Source organism: Tiliqua scincoides, chromosome 1, assembly GCF_035046505.1.
Source record: "Tiliqua scincoides isolate rTilSci1 chromosome 1, rTilSci1.hap2, whole genome shotgun sequence".
NCBI lineage: Eukaryota > Metazoa > Chordata > Lepidosauria > Squamata > Scincidae > Tiliqua > Tiliqua scincoides.
The window spans coordinates 21,656,352-21,671,297 of NC_089821.1; the positions used below are offsets into that span (position 1 = coordinate 21,656,352).

Below are 14,946 nucleotides of genomic sequence, written 5' to 3' on the forward strand. Positions count from 1 at the left end.
ACCGCTGCCCGAACAGCCCCTCCAAACCGAGGAGTTAAGTCAGATAGAGGTTAAAAGAGAATATGTTTCAGACCTCATTGAGAAATTAAAGATCAATAAGTCACTGGGCCCTGATGACATCCACCCAAGAGTTATTAAGGAATTGAAGAATGAAGTTGCAGATCTCTTGACTAAGGTATACAACTTGTCCCTCAAAACGGCCACGGTGCCAGAAGATTGGAGGATAGCAAATGTCATGCCTATCTTTAAAAAGCGAAAGAGGGGGGACCCGGGAAACTATAGGCCGGTCAGTATAGGCCGGCCCATTCTGACATGGGTTATGTCAGAATGCCAGATGCAAGGGAGGGCACCAGGATGAGGTCTCTTGTTATCTGGTGTGCTCCCTGGGGCATTTGGTGGGCCACTGTGAGATACAGGAAGCTGGACTAGATGGACCTATGGCCTGATCCAGTGGGGCTGTTCTTATGTTCTTATGCTATGCATGGATCTGACTCAAAATGAAAGGCCATAGCAAACAAGAAGGAATGTGCTGATCCCTGGAGAAGGGGAAAAATGCATCCCTCTAAAATCACAGTTTAAAAACTGCTTTTCTTACTGTTGTAGAAAGTCCATCGTGCAAGTGATTACAGGTATAACCTAATTATCCATGGATTTTTGTATCTCAATGTGATGAGTAGAGCCCTTTGAATTAAACGAAAACAGTTGTTTAACAATAGCCTCATTAATGCAAGAAGGCACCCAGCTGACAATGCATCAATCATTCTCTCTCCAGACAGCAACCCCCTTCCTTCCCCCTGAGCAGATGAAAGAAAGATAATTACTCTGCATTGGTGGAGGGGTCTCTGGCTCAGAGTGAAGCCTTTCTAAGTGTCTGGAGAGAGAGACCGATTGATGGATTGTCTGTCTAATGCAGAGGTTTTCAGACTGGGGCAACACCCCAGCCTGAGGACCCTGGCCACTTACCCCTTAAGGGGCGGGGGCAGCCAGGAGGCAGGGAGAAGGCAGCGGCACAATCCCCAGGATCGCACCGCTCAGCGGGCTGCAGGGGCTTGGCTGCACTTACCAGAGTCTCCTGCAGCCTCCCAGGGGTGCAGGGAGCCCTGCACAACTATCTGCAGAGCTCCCCAATGCTTCAGAAGTGAAAGTGGAGCGATCGCGCCCCGCCTCAGCTAAACTGGAAGCAGAGCATGATTGCTCAACGTTCACTTCTAATGGGACTGCAGGGACTGGGGTGCACTCACCAGTCCTTGCAGCAGCCGTCCTGGGGTGCGGGGAGCCCTGCACAACCATCTGCAGAGCTCCCCAGGTAAGTAGAAGTGAAAGTGGAGTGATCATGCTCCACTTCGGGTTTTGTAGAAGTGCACCCCAGTCCCTGCAGCCCCCCAGAGCGGAGCGATCCTGGGGATTGTGTCACTGCCTTTCCCTTGCCCCCACTGTCTCCCCCCACCACCCCTGCAAGAACACACAAGACAACAAAATACCAGTTTCCATTGCCATCAATATTCCCTCTAATATTCCCCGTTGTCACCAATATTCCTCTGCACAGAACTGTTAGGCTTAGTGGCTTGCCACCATTTTTGGACGCATGGCAATGACATTGCACATCATTGCTGGACTTGAATGCTAAGCTGTGCGGGAACTTGGCTTTCCAGGGCTTTGAGTTGAGAGGCTTAAAGAAAATGACTGCCACTCCCTTCTGGTACTCAGAGATAGGCTACCTCTAAAATCCAAAGATTGCATACAATCATGGTCTCAGACACTCACGGACTGAAACTCTGAGGTTGGGGGGGTAGAGGTGTTTTTTCTGGTGAGTAAGGCAGGTTTACATTCTAAGTCTTACTGAGAACAATGAGCTTACTTCTGAGTAAAATAACACCATTTTCAAACACTTCTAGGGATAACCCTCTTTCTGCTCTCTACAATTGGCACTGCTGTATGCTTTAGTGCGAGACAAGATGCACCCATGCTAGCTCCTTACTTCCTACTTTGTACCCAACCATTCATTTTGGTTTTCAGTAATGAGACATCTCATTTAGTGATGTTACCAAAGTTTGTTATTTCAGTCAGCCTAAAGCCAGTGGTTCTTCACTTATGCCACCTATGAATAGGCTACATGGCAATAAGTTGCACCAGTTGATGACATAGAATAGCTCATTTATTCAAATGAGCTAACAAAACAAAACAAACAAAACAAAAAGAACAGAAAATGAGAACACAATATGCCAAGTGTCTCATGTGCATTAAATCACTGAAGCTGAGAGGGAGTGGCTTGCCTAAGGCCACACAGTGAGTTCACAGCAGAGGTGAGATTTGAGCTGGGGAAGTCCCAATTCACAGCTCAATCTCTTAGCTACCATGCCCCACCAGCTCAGAAAAAGGAGGCTATTTCAGATCTGTGTAATAAGTTTCCCTAGTGACTATTCCAATCAAAGCAAAGCACTTTTAAATCCCATTCATTTCAGTGGGGCGATTTAAACACGCCTTTAGCATTCCTATTGAAATAGGCCAAGAGTTGGATTTTGTTCTTAACATTTAAATTCAGCAAGAAACAAAAAGACACATTTCAGAAGCACCTGAACCTACATTATAAAGCATGATATTAAACAAAATAAATAGTAAACTGTGTCCCAAAACTTTCAGCCAAATAATAAGTGACTTAAGTAGTAGTCACAGTAAAGAGGCTCCAATCCTGAAATTCAAGCTAAAACTAAAAGTAAATTATTCTGGAAACATTTCACAGAATATCAAAGCAAGCCAAGAAGCAGATCTTATCTCCAATAATTAGTAAGGGTCTTATCTATCTAAGATTGTTAGATTACAACTATAGTTGTCACTAAGTGATTACATAATGCTCCAGCCTGAGTTTCAGGATGATGTTTATCTCCCATACAATTTGTGCTTCCTTATTCAAATAAGAATATGAGGTCCAGTGAGACTAATTACACAATGTTGTTTCAGAGCAAACTGTCTAGGAGAGATTTTCAGATTCATACCTAGGAATTATTTTTTCCCATCAAAATATTTTTGAACCACACCATCTTGTTTCCAGCACTAGACAAAGTTTAGAGTTTTTGTGAAGTCAGATGTGAAAATATGACCATTTTACCTTTCCATCCTTATTAGTTCTGACACAAAGAAGCCTAAAACGTATCTAGTACCAATCCATACATTTCACCTCTAGGTAAAAGCCTTAGCCATGACTTTCTCCTACCCATCTGCTTAAAGAGACGTAATAAAGGCTTAAAGAGACTGCTTAAAGAGACATAATAAAAGTCTGTTTTCCTCACAGATTCAAATTCTGACAGGTAGGCAATACCTACTGTATGTTCTATTTGGGCTTGCAACCTATACACAAGAACTTGAATTTTGGGCAGACATTAATTTCAACTGAATGAGGATAAAAAACTATCATTTGTGGTACATGCTGTGCAAGTTTAATTGAAAATAAGGATGCTGAGAGTTTTGCAAGGTTTCCTTTCTTGGTGATCTGCCAAAACACAAACATTTTCTGAAGACAAGTTTCCTTACATTTGGGTTACTATGACTGGTAAAATATAGCACTGAAACATATCTCCCAGCTCTAGTTCATGTTTATATTAATATTTTATAAATATCAACACTCTGGACCCCTAGAATGGTGCATGCTAAAATTAAAATATGTAAGATGAGCTCCAGACTGACTTGTTGCTAGCCCTTTAAGTCTTAAATGACTGGCTAGAATAGGTTGCTTCAATGCTCAAGTCAGATTCTTAATACTACTAGCTCAAGAATGACTTATCGACCACCCAGCAGGAGAAAAAAGCCCAGCTGATCAGCTCTTAGCTCATTAACTCTAAAAGTCTCCCTTAATTCTACTGTTGCTGACCAGGAGACCAAATTTAGCACTTATCTTCTTGTCTGAACAATGACAAAAGGTTCTCTTATCACAGTGAAAAGATTTAAGACAAAGTCAGCATCCCTCTCTCAAACAATTAGCAGTTATAATCTTTGAGCTGTGCAACAGCATTGGAAGAAACTGACACTGAACAGCTAAGCTTAATTTACCATGAGAACTAACTTTGCAGAAATTGAAGACCACCCCCTCCCCCTAATAAACAGCTTTGGGAAGAGTGATACAAGTAGAACAATGCAGAAGTGCAAAAGCAAAGCAGTAGTATTTCATTTTTAATATTTATGGCAATGGCCTTTAGAAACATCTCTACACACAGCAACAATGTTAAAACCACAATATAGACTGTAGCCTTTTGGACAAGGCAGGAACTTCTTTTGCTATGCAAACTGCTAACTTTATGTTAAAAAGTAGTATGTAAATATTCATCATCATTTATTTGAAAACATATATCTTCTTAAATATGTGGAAGACATAGTTGCTTCTAAGGAACAGAAAGTTGAACCCACTTGCTACTAGTAAAATGTCATCTACTAAGCACAACTAAACAACTGTGTAACCTTGTAAACATTCCTTTTCTAGTAGGGCTATGGACAGCACAATCCTATGGTGTTCTGGTGGCACGAGATCCAGCCGCACTGCCACAGTATCCTACAGGGCCAGAACAGCCACCAGAGTCTCTTCATGAGGAAGGGAACATTTGTTCCCTTACCCTGGGTAAAGCTCCACTGCCACCAATGGGTCACCTCGGAGCTGCGCTCCCTATTTAGCAGCTGCAGAACTGAGGCCCATGTCAGGTGGCTTGGGTGGGGGCAAAGGATTCGACAGCAGACTTTGCCTCTGTCCCTGCCCCCTCCCAGGCCTGATCCTACCCTTGGTTCACCCTCCATTCACTCAGTTACACCTTCTTCCCACATGAAAAGCCTCACTGCCAGACAGTGGGAGCGCTTATCGCTGGCTGCTACAGCATCTTTCTGGCATTGAAACCCAGGGCCAACTGGCACTGGCCTCCTCACAGGTGCAGTGGGCTTACTGTTCACTGTGACATGCCTTGCGGCACTTGTACAACTGTTTTGAATGTTTAACAGATCTCCCTTCCCCTTCCTGCTCTTGTCAATATGCTACCATATGTCATATACAGAGAAGACTAATTTCAACATTAATAAAGACTCATCTCAAAGGGGGAAGGGAGAATCTAAATTCAGGAAGTAGTGCATGTGACAGTTTAATCAGATTTATGTTATGCTACACTTCCAAAGCTGTATCTTAAGGCTTCTCTGCTTGATCTGGTCCCCTAAAACGGCACCATTGCACTATCACACATCAAATATTTTCAAGGAGACTCATTTGTTGCTGCAGGCACACCAACTTAATCCTTCCTGCAAAAGCCTTATATGCTGGTAGAGACTAATGACTTTACAAGGCCAATTCCCCAAACATGAGACTTCCAACAGGTTGCAAAAAGGGGGCAGGATTAAGCTCAGGATACACTAAAATAGATTGTGTGAGCCAACAATGGAAACAAGATTGAAATTTAAATGCAGCTAGGGGGCAACAATGGCAAAAGAGCCTGGCGTGCAGTAAACTAACTACAGGAACTAGAGGAAAGAATTAACACAGGAGGGAATGAGCACAGACCATTCACTCGCATGATACAGGGAAGCGTGCCCAGGGTGACCAACATCCTCTTTTTCCAGGACATGTCCTCTTCTTTAGCCTCGTGTCCTGGAAAAGAACTTAAACGTCCTCCTCCCTGCGAGCAGGCAGTGCATAGCCTTCTTGGAATTACATGCAATAAATGATATGGAATATAGTTTTAAATTAATAATAAGGAATATAATGCTTAAATTAACCACATGAACCACACTTGTGTGTGTTTACTGCTTTTCCTTTGTCACATCCTAAATTTTTCTTGGGTGTCCTACATTTTGGGGCACCCAGTCCTCTCCTGCAGTTAGGACAAACTGGTCACCCTGTGCAGGAGAGAATGAGCACACGCCATTCACACGCATGGTACAGGGAAGCGTGTCCGTGAACAGGAATACCACTTCAATTCCCACCCAGGCACACACACACCCAAGATAACAGATACCAAACAGGCAGCAGGAAAAGAACAACAAGGAGGGAAAGGCGGGGCTGGGAGACTCAGGTCCCAGGAGGCAGGCACAGGGAGACAAAGTTCAGGCATGGGGGTTGGGGAAGGAAGAGGTTAGAGAAGGCACACAAGTGGTGGAGAGGCCCCTCTTCCCTCCCAAGTAGTTACTTCAGGAAATATGTCCCATTTGGTGCTACAAGAGGCCCCGCCGAGGGAGAGGGAGGCAGTTGGGGCAGCCAAGAAAGCCCCCCCCCCCACAGGGGACCTGTTGAGCCCCTACAGGGCTGAGGAAAGAGCCACCAGGCTGCGTTCTCACCTTCACGTTGTCAACAGAAGCGCGTCAGGCGAGGCTCAGCCTTAAACCGTGAGGGGCGGTGCTGGTTGAGGTGGGGGGGAATAACGTTCACCGCTTTAAAGTCAGCCCCCGCCCAAAACCAACACGGGCCCGAGACAGGCAGCGAGATACAGGAAGCCTCCCAGTTCGCGCCGCGCGCCGCCGCCGAGGAGGAGAGAGAGAGCGAGCAGGGACGAGCAGCACCACCACAACTCGTCCCCGCCTCCTGTGCCAGATCCCGCCAACGGGACCGCCTCCCGCGCAGGCGCAGACCACTCTGTTCTCCTCCTCCCCTGCCGGGAAGGGGGCGTAGCAAGGCGCGCGAGTCTGGTTTCGGCCGTGGTGGGGCCAACTGTCGTCACCGCACTCCGAGACCGCGCGCGCTCGCCCCGCCCCGCCCCGGCCCGACCCGGCCTGGCTCGCCTTCGCCTCACAGGTCCCTCCGCTCTTCACTGGTTCCCTCAAACCGTCATTTGCCAAGTTGGGCAGAGTATGACGTTGCCTGGCCCTGAGGGGGGAGGGGAAGAGCAGTGATGAGCAGGTTGGTGGCGGCGGCGCCGTCACCAGTTGTGGCCTCTGTGTGACGGGGAGGCGCTGCACCCCTGCATTTCGCCCTGCTGGACACGAAACAGAGCCCTGTGCGCCCCCCCCCCCGCCATCAACTGATCAAGCAGTGTCAACATCTTAACTTTAAATAGATTTTTCATATCACCACAAAGTATATCACCACAAAAAATAGATTTTTTCACCAAATATCACCACAAATAATAGATTTTTATTACTAAATACCAAAATATAACCAAAAATAATAGGTTTTTATCACCAAATATCACCAAAAATAATATATTTTGTCACCAAATATCACCAAAATACAAAAATATCACTTCTCACCAAAATAATAGATTTCTATCACCATAATATCACCAAAGATAGATTTTTATTATAAAATATCACCAAAATTTAGCCAAACAAATCTTTATCATTAAATATCACAAAAGTTCCATATCATCAAAACATCACCAAAATTAATAGATTTTTATCACCAAATATCACCACAATATCACCAAAAATATATTTTTGTCACCAAATATCACCAAAACACCAACATATCACCAAAAACAATACATTTTCAAAAAAAAATGTCACCAAAAATAATAGATTTTTATCAAGGTAAAAGAATGGTCTCAGGGCCCAGTCCTATCCAATTTTCCAACACCAATGTGGCCACAATGCAGCCCTAAGGTAAGGGAACAAATATTCCCATACATTAAGGGGGCCTCTGTGACTGCTGCCCCACCACAAGATGCAGTGCATGACCCATTGGCACAGCTACACCAGCACTAGAAAATTGGATAGGATTGGGCCCTCAGGCTCTCACAGTCATTCACAGTACAGCTAAATTGTCCCTTATCTGGACATTTGTGGAGATAGGAAGTGTATGCTCTTGTTAACAGTTCTTAACGGGGAAAAAATCTTTTTTAAAAATAGTCTCAAACTCGCGCAGTAATATTTTTTAACATTCTTTTTATATTCATTTATTTCAGTGACCAGATGTCATAACTATAAAAGAGGACAAGGCATCCCCAAAATGCAGGACATCCAAGCAAATTGTAGGACATGTCAAAATAAAAACTAAAAACACTCATATATTGATTTCATGTGGTTAATTAAAGCACTATTTAATTTAAATTTAATTTAAATTATTTAAATTTAATTTAAATTATTTAAATTTAATAAGTAATTTAATTTAAATTAAATAAGTAAGGTTAATTTAAATTTAATAAGTAATAAATTTAAAACTACAGTAGAACCTCCAAAGTCAACCACCTCTCTATAATGACCACCTCCTCAAGTTGACCTAATTTTCACAGTATGGACAGACACTGCGTATACACTATGGGAGACCAACCTCTCTATATTGACCACCTCCGTAAGTTGTATCTTGACCAATTTGACCATTGCACACAGTATTAATTTACCCTCCATAAGTTGCCCACTGAACGCAATACTGTGGGCCTGTGTTTTGTCTGGTTTCTCCCATCTTGGAAAAGCAAGAAGCCACGTGACAATCCCTCCCCTACGCCTGCTAGCGCGTATGGGAAAGGGTTTTTATAGGTGAGCACACTGCACACAGCCGACAGACCTGCGCCAGCTGCCAATTGTACCTGGACATGTACCAAGTTGTGAGGGACATGAGGTTGCTTGTGCATAGATCCTTCTGGAGCACTTCACAATCCCTTCTGGTCTTCACCACGCAGAAAAGTTTAGTGTCATTCACAAACTTGTCCACCTTCCTGCTTATCGCTGTTTCCAGGTCATTTATGAAGATGTTGAAAAGCACCAGTCCCAGGACAGATCCTTGAGGCACTCCACTTTCCACCTCTCTCCACTTTTTTTGTCAATTGCCCATTGACACCCACTCTCTGTTTCTTGGTCCTCAACCAGTTCCCAATCCATGAGAGGACCTGTCCTCTTATTCCCTAACTGTGGAGTTTTCTCAACAGCTTTTAGTGAGGAATCGTATCAAACACCTTCTGGCATTTAGTGAATCTGAGGAGACCCAGTGGAGGTCAGGCAGCCTAAGTAAAAAAGTGTTTTGTTTTTTTTAGCTGTTGGGGCTATGTAACATGCTACATGCTATGGGCTGGCAAGGGCTAGCATTGGTCTGCCTGTCTGCTATGAAACCAAGTTTTTTTTTTTTAACTTACAATTTTTTTTAAGCTTATGACTTTTCAGGGGTTTTTGTAAACACTGATTGTGGGCTGTTTATTCTCTGTCTCTTGATATAGATATAGATATAAATAGTAAGCATCACAAGAGGATCAATTCTCATTGATATTTGCAATAAAACTTTTAAAAAATCTAATCTAAATAATAACTTGGCCTTGCATTTGTTGTCCTGGGAGCTAAACATGATAATATTTAAATGCCTTTTTTTCCCCGTATGTTGACCCTATGTTGACCAATTTCCTCCAGTCCCTTGGGTGGTCAACTTAAAGAGGTTCTACTGTATTACATATAATGTATTATATATAATTTATTAATTACAGGAAGGCTATGCACTGCCTGCAGGGGCCTGCTCATAGGGAAAAGGAGAACATTTAAGGGCCCAGTCCAACTTTCCAGCTCTGCTGTAGCCACAATGCAGGCCTGTGGGAAAGGAACACATGTTCCCTTACCTTAAGAAGGCCGCAGTGACTGCTCATCCACCACAGAATGCAGCGCACACCCCATGGACACAACTACAACAGCACTGGAAAATTGAATAGGATTGGGCCCTAACAGCCCAAACCTGAGCCACCCGGGGTGCCCAGGCTCGGTTGCACCAAGGAGGGCTGCCGCCGAATCCAGCGCCTCCCACGCTACCATGGGAGGCGCCTCAGGAAAAGGGGGCGTTAATCCCCTTCCCCCGAATAAGGTAAGCAGCTCCGCAATGGCGCTCGTTGTAGGGCACGCAGCCCTACACGAGTACCCTGGATCCTGCGGAGCACAGCTCTGCAGATCCTCCTCCTCCCTCCCTCCCCCCAGCACGCCTCCCACCCACCCTCCCCCCTCCCTCCCCCCCACTGGCCTCCCCCCTACCCAGAACGCCTCATCCCCACCCCTGTCCCCGCCTCCACCTACCATGCCACTGGTTGGCCGTCCGGGAGACTGCCAAGCCACAGGAGCTAGGCAACCGCCCGGCGCTAACCCAGCACCGGCCAGCACTGTGCTAGCAAAATTCTTACAAATCCAGACACTTTCCACTCCCAATCAGTCTGGATAAGGGATCCTCAACCTGTAATACTATTTTGAGGCAAAAATTGCCTCAAAAAAAATCTCTGTATTCCAGGAATCTACCCCTGCACTAGCAGCTGCCAGAGCCACCTCACTCAGACTTGATCTTCAGGTAGACCAGAACAGGTTAGTTACAGAAAATATAGATTTTTTTTGTACTTAACTTAGAATTTCCATAGTAGGAGTCCAATATTTGTAACAGCATGGCTGGTTGTCCCTCTTTAACAGCACAGTCCTCTCCATACTTACCTGAGAGAAGCACCACCGGAAAAATTTTGCCTATTTCTGAGTCAGCTCACTCATAGCCCATCAGTAAAAGTGTTTGTTTCTGGTGAGTAAGATAGGTTTACACCCTAAGTTTTACTAAACACCGTGGGCTTACTTCTGAGTAAAATAAACAGCACTGTTTTCAAATTACACCATCAGTTGCCTCATCTAACAGGATATGATAATGGCATCTGGCTTAGATGCCTTTAAAAAGGGATTGGACAGATTTCTAAAGGAAAAGTCCATCACAAGTTACAAGCTGTGATGAGTATGTGCAACTTCCTGTTTTCAGAAGTAGGCTACCTCTGAATGCCTGCTGCAAGGGAAGGATGCAGGTCTCTTGTTGTCTTGAGAGCCCCCTGAAGCATCTGGTGGGTTACTATGAGATACAGGAAATTGGACTAGATGGGCCTTTGGCTTAATCCAGTGGAGTTCTTATAAGAAGGATGGTGTGCAGAGAGTGTTGGTGAAGGAAGAAGAGGAAGGAGTGGCGCAGCACATGTAGTGGTACCATTGGGCTGGTGGGCCTGGATGTGACCTGTGGACCACAGTATGGGGACCCTCATGTACTCCCTCAGCTTGAAGCTCCAATGAGCACATGTTACCAATTAAAATTGATTTCCATCATTCAATACAGTAATCTCCTGTTTTATTCTCCTCCAACAATATGGAGCCCAGCTGAACTTACAACACTACCTAGAGCTATGTAGGGCTGTGGGGGAATAGAAGGAAGAGAGCCAACCCTTGGTAAAGTATTAATATTGGATCTAGCAGTGCTGTATGTTCAAACAGTTCAAACAGAAGTTTATTTGATGTAATGATTATCTCAAGATGTTACCTCTGAGGAAAAAAATTGTTACCTCACTCCCAGGGTGACCAGATGCAATGGAGGACAGAATGCCTATGGGTCATTCCGTGTCAAATGGTCCTAGTTTTTGAAAAGTGCCCCATGTGACCATCATGGATTTTAATGAAATTTTGTGGGTAGAGTCCCACATGTCTCAAACAAACTTTGGTAAAGTTTTAGGTTTACTGGTGGAATACTTGTGGAGATATAGCCATTTGTTTGACGCCATATTGCGACCATGTTCAGTACGATTATGAGATTTTGACAAATTTGAGACATAATATCTCCCTTGCTATTTTTTCAAAACAAATGAAACTTAGCTACTTTATACAACTTTTTGCGCTCTATTTAATAAAACTAATAATTTTTGTTGACCGTGTGCAAAGTGGTTAAAATTGCAGCAAAGTTGGCCGAAAAAAATCAGTGCTCTAAAAAAATCCAAAGTTTAATGTTGACTAGCTCCAGCAATAATTAAGTAATAATTGTGAAATTTAGTGCATAATATCCCAATATAACCTTGTTTTCAAATATGTAATTTCAGCCTCCTAGCTCTTTCCATTAGTTTACAAATTAAGTGTAAAGTTGATCATTTTTGTAAAAAGTTCAAAAATAGGGTATTTTCAACCTGCTTTTACAAAAAAGTACCTTCTGGAAATGCTTTTAAACTAATCTAATTAGAAAAAGCATGTTTCAAACCCCCCAGAAAAATGGGTTTCATTTTCTAATCCAGGCAAACAGTGCCTGAAAAATAGGGACAAAGTTGGGAGACATGGCCATAGCAACAGCCTATATTTCAACTTGCAGTTCTGTCATTTTTCAGGTCGTGCTGATTTTTTTAAACAATTTTCTATCCACATCATTATAACTATTCCATGGTGATATCGTCACTGCCAGTTCAAGAACTTGAACTGGCAACCCCATTGCCGTAGGAGTCATGCAGCATCAACCATGGGTGGGTTTCTATCTGATAAATTATGTTTTAATCTGTTGTTGTTTTTTAATATGTTGTAAGCTGCCCTGGGTCCCTTTGGGGAGAAGGGCAGGATAAAAATAAAGTTTATTATTATTATTATTATTTCTTCATCCAGTTTCTCAAGCCTTGTGTGGGTATCTATATGGTTCCCAAGCCAATGATTGGGCTGCTTATCCTAAGTTCCCAAGCCTAAACTGGGTACCTTATATGGTTTCCAAGCTGAAGTCTGCAGTTCAATTTTAAGCGCTAACAATCTTTTTCTACGTTCTGTTGCATTTATGAGCCACTTTCTTCAACAAGTTTCTGGAAATTTATATTATTGGCCAGATAATGTAACTGAGGGAGCATGCAAATGAGGTGTTGCTTTGGAACCCAACAAACGTCTTGCCTGTCTGGCCAATAAAACAAATGAGCAGGACCTTGAGGATGCATAAATTTTATCATTGCATCATTTTGTTCAGCTGAGACTTCAAAAACATTGCCGATCCACCATTTGTCGTCATAAATGCAGGCAACATAACAACTGGGAAACAGTTCAGATAATCTCAAACACAGAATGAAATTATCAGAAATTTTGGCAACAAAATTTATTGTGTCATTTGAAACTTTGCTGATACAAACCGAGTTTGAGTTGACTGGTACAAATTGGTGATGCTCTCTAGTACCTGCTGCTGCTTTCTTGCCATCTTTCTTCTTGAAACTTTTTGAAAGTTTGTATCAATTTGTACCTCCATTCTGTGTTTGAGATTATATGAATTGTTTCCCGGTTGTTATGTTGCCTGTATATATCAATTTCCAGAAACTGTGTTGATGAAAGTGGCTCATAAATGCAACAGAACATGGGGCTTGCTTGCAACTTGATTCAAAATTTGAGAAAGATAAACAAGAAGGATTCTATTCAGAACAGATGCCATTTGATAGAATACTCTTAGAAACAAACGAAAAATATATCAAAAGAATGTATATGTTCCTATTGGATTTTGAGATGCATGAAGAAACAATAAATGAATGTATATAAAATAAATGAATGTATGATAAAATGGGTACAAAATATAGGCCATAATATTACATTAGAACAAAGGGAACAGATTTGGAAATATAATATAAAATTTACTAGAGCAACAAATTTTAAAGAAAGTGTATATAAAATGTTTTATAGATGGTACATGACACCAGTAAAACTGGTAAAAATGAACATATCAACAAATTTTTGGAAGTGTAAATGTGAAGAAGGGACATTTTAACATACATGGCGGACATGTTAAAAATGCAAGTATATTGGAAAATGGTAAGGAATCTAATACAAGAGATTGCTGGATTTACGATACCGCTGAAACGAGAGTTATTTTTGCTTAATATTACCATAGATATTATAGATAAAGAAAATGATGTGTATTTAGTTATTATGATATTAACTACTGCAAGGATTTTATATGCTAGATACTGGAAAGATATTAAAATTCCAACAAAAGATGAATTAATAGTGAAAATAATGAATGTGGCGGAAATGGATAGACTTACAGAGATTTTGGATAAACAGCACCAACCGACACAGATAGAGCAATGGAGACCATTTTATGCTTGGTTGAAAATGAAGTTGTAGATGTATAAGATAGGGCATTTAGATGAATATTGTATACATGATATATTATATAGGATATGATATGATAGATAAATGATATTAAGAGGCTAAACTAGAAGAGGAACAAGATTAGAAGATATGTATTGATTGATTAGATATATTGATATATGATTGCCTGCACCCTCCAACGGTGTCTTTTGTGTTGTGTATTGAGTTTGTATTTGTTATGTGTTTGTTTATATTTGTTGTTCATTTTTATTGTGGAAAATAAAAAAAAAAAAGACCACTTGACATAGAATGACCTCTATATCTTTAACCACTGTATAGAAGAGGGAATTTTAGCAGGTGCCATTCAATATGGAAGGGTTTAAATAGTTGCACCTGCCAAATTTCCCTCTTTTATATAATGGTTAAAGGTATAGGCCAGGGGTCGGCAACCTTAAACATTCAAAGAGCCATTTGGACCCGTTTTCCGGAGAAAAGCAAACCTCGGGAGCCACAAAACCCTTTTGACTTCTAAAATGAAGATAACACTGCATATATAGTTGTTTTTTTTTTACCTTTATGCTCTTATAAGTCCCATTTTTATAATGTAGCCCCCTCTTGTAGGTCCTTTGTAGGTGCTGGGGCACCTTCCTTATGAGGAAAGGCCACAGCGTTTGGGCCTCTTCAGCCTAGAAAAGAGGCGCCAGAGGGGGGACATGATTGAGACATACAAAATTATGCAGGGGATGGACAGAGTGGATAGACTAGAGATGCTCTTTACACTCTCACGTAACACCAGAACCAGGGGACATACACGAAAGTTGAGTGTTGGGAGAGTTAGGACAGACAAAAAAAAATATTTATTTACTCAGCGTGTGGTTGGTATGTGGAACTCCTTGCCACAGGAAGTGGTGATGGCATCTGGCCTGGACGCCTTTAAAAGGGGATTGGACAAGTTTCTGGAGGAAAAATCCATTACGGGATACAAGCCATGATGTGTATGTGCAACCTCCTGATTTTAGAAATGGGCTATGTCAGAATGCCAATGCAAGGGAGGGCACCAGAATGAGGTCTCTTGTTATCTGGTGTGCTCCCTGGGGCATTTGGTGGGCCACTGCACTAGATGCATACAGGAAGCTGCACTAGATGGGCCTTTGGCCTGATGCAGTGGGGCTGTTCTTATGTTCTTATGTCGTT

General features: G+C 42.5%; 1 protein-coding gene across 2 annotated transcripts in view; it reads right to left on the minus strand.

Moving 5' to 3' along the window:
• Positions 1–6,536, minus strand: part of PALS1 (protein associated with LIN7 1, MAGUK p55 family member) — an 83,502-nt gene extending 76,966 nt beyond the window's left edge. For both annotated transcript variants that reach the window (XM_066632883.1, XM_066632877.1), the window contains exon 1: positions 6,301–6,536. The gene's annotated coding sequence lies outside the window, so the exon portion shown is untranslated. The remainder of the gene's footprint in view (positions 1–6,300) is intronic.
• Between the last annotated feature and the right edge of the window lie 8,410 nt (positions 6,537–14,946).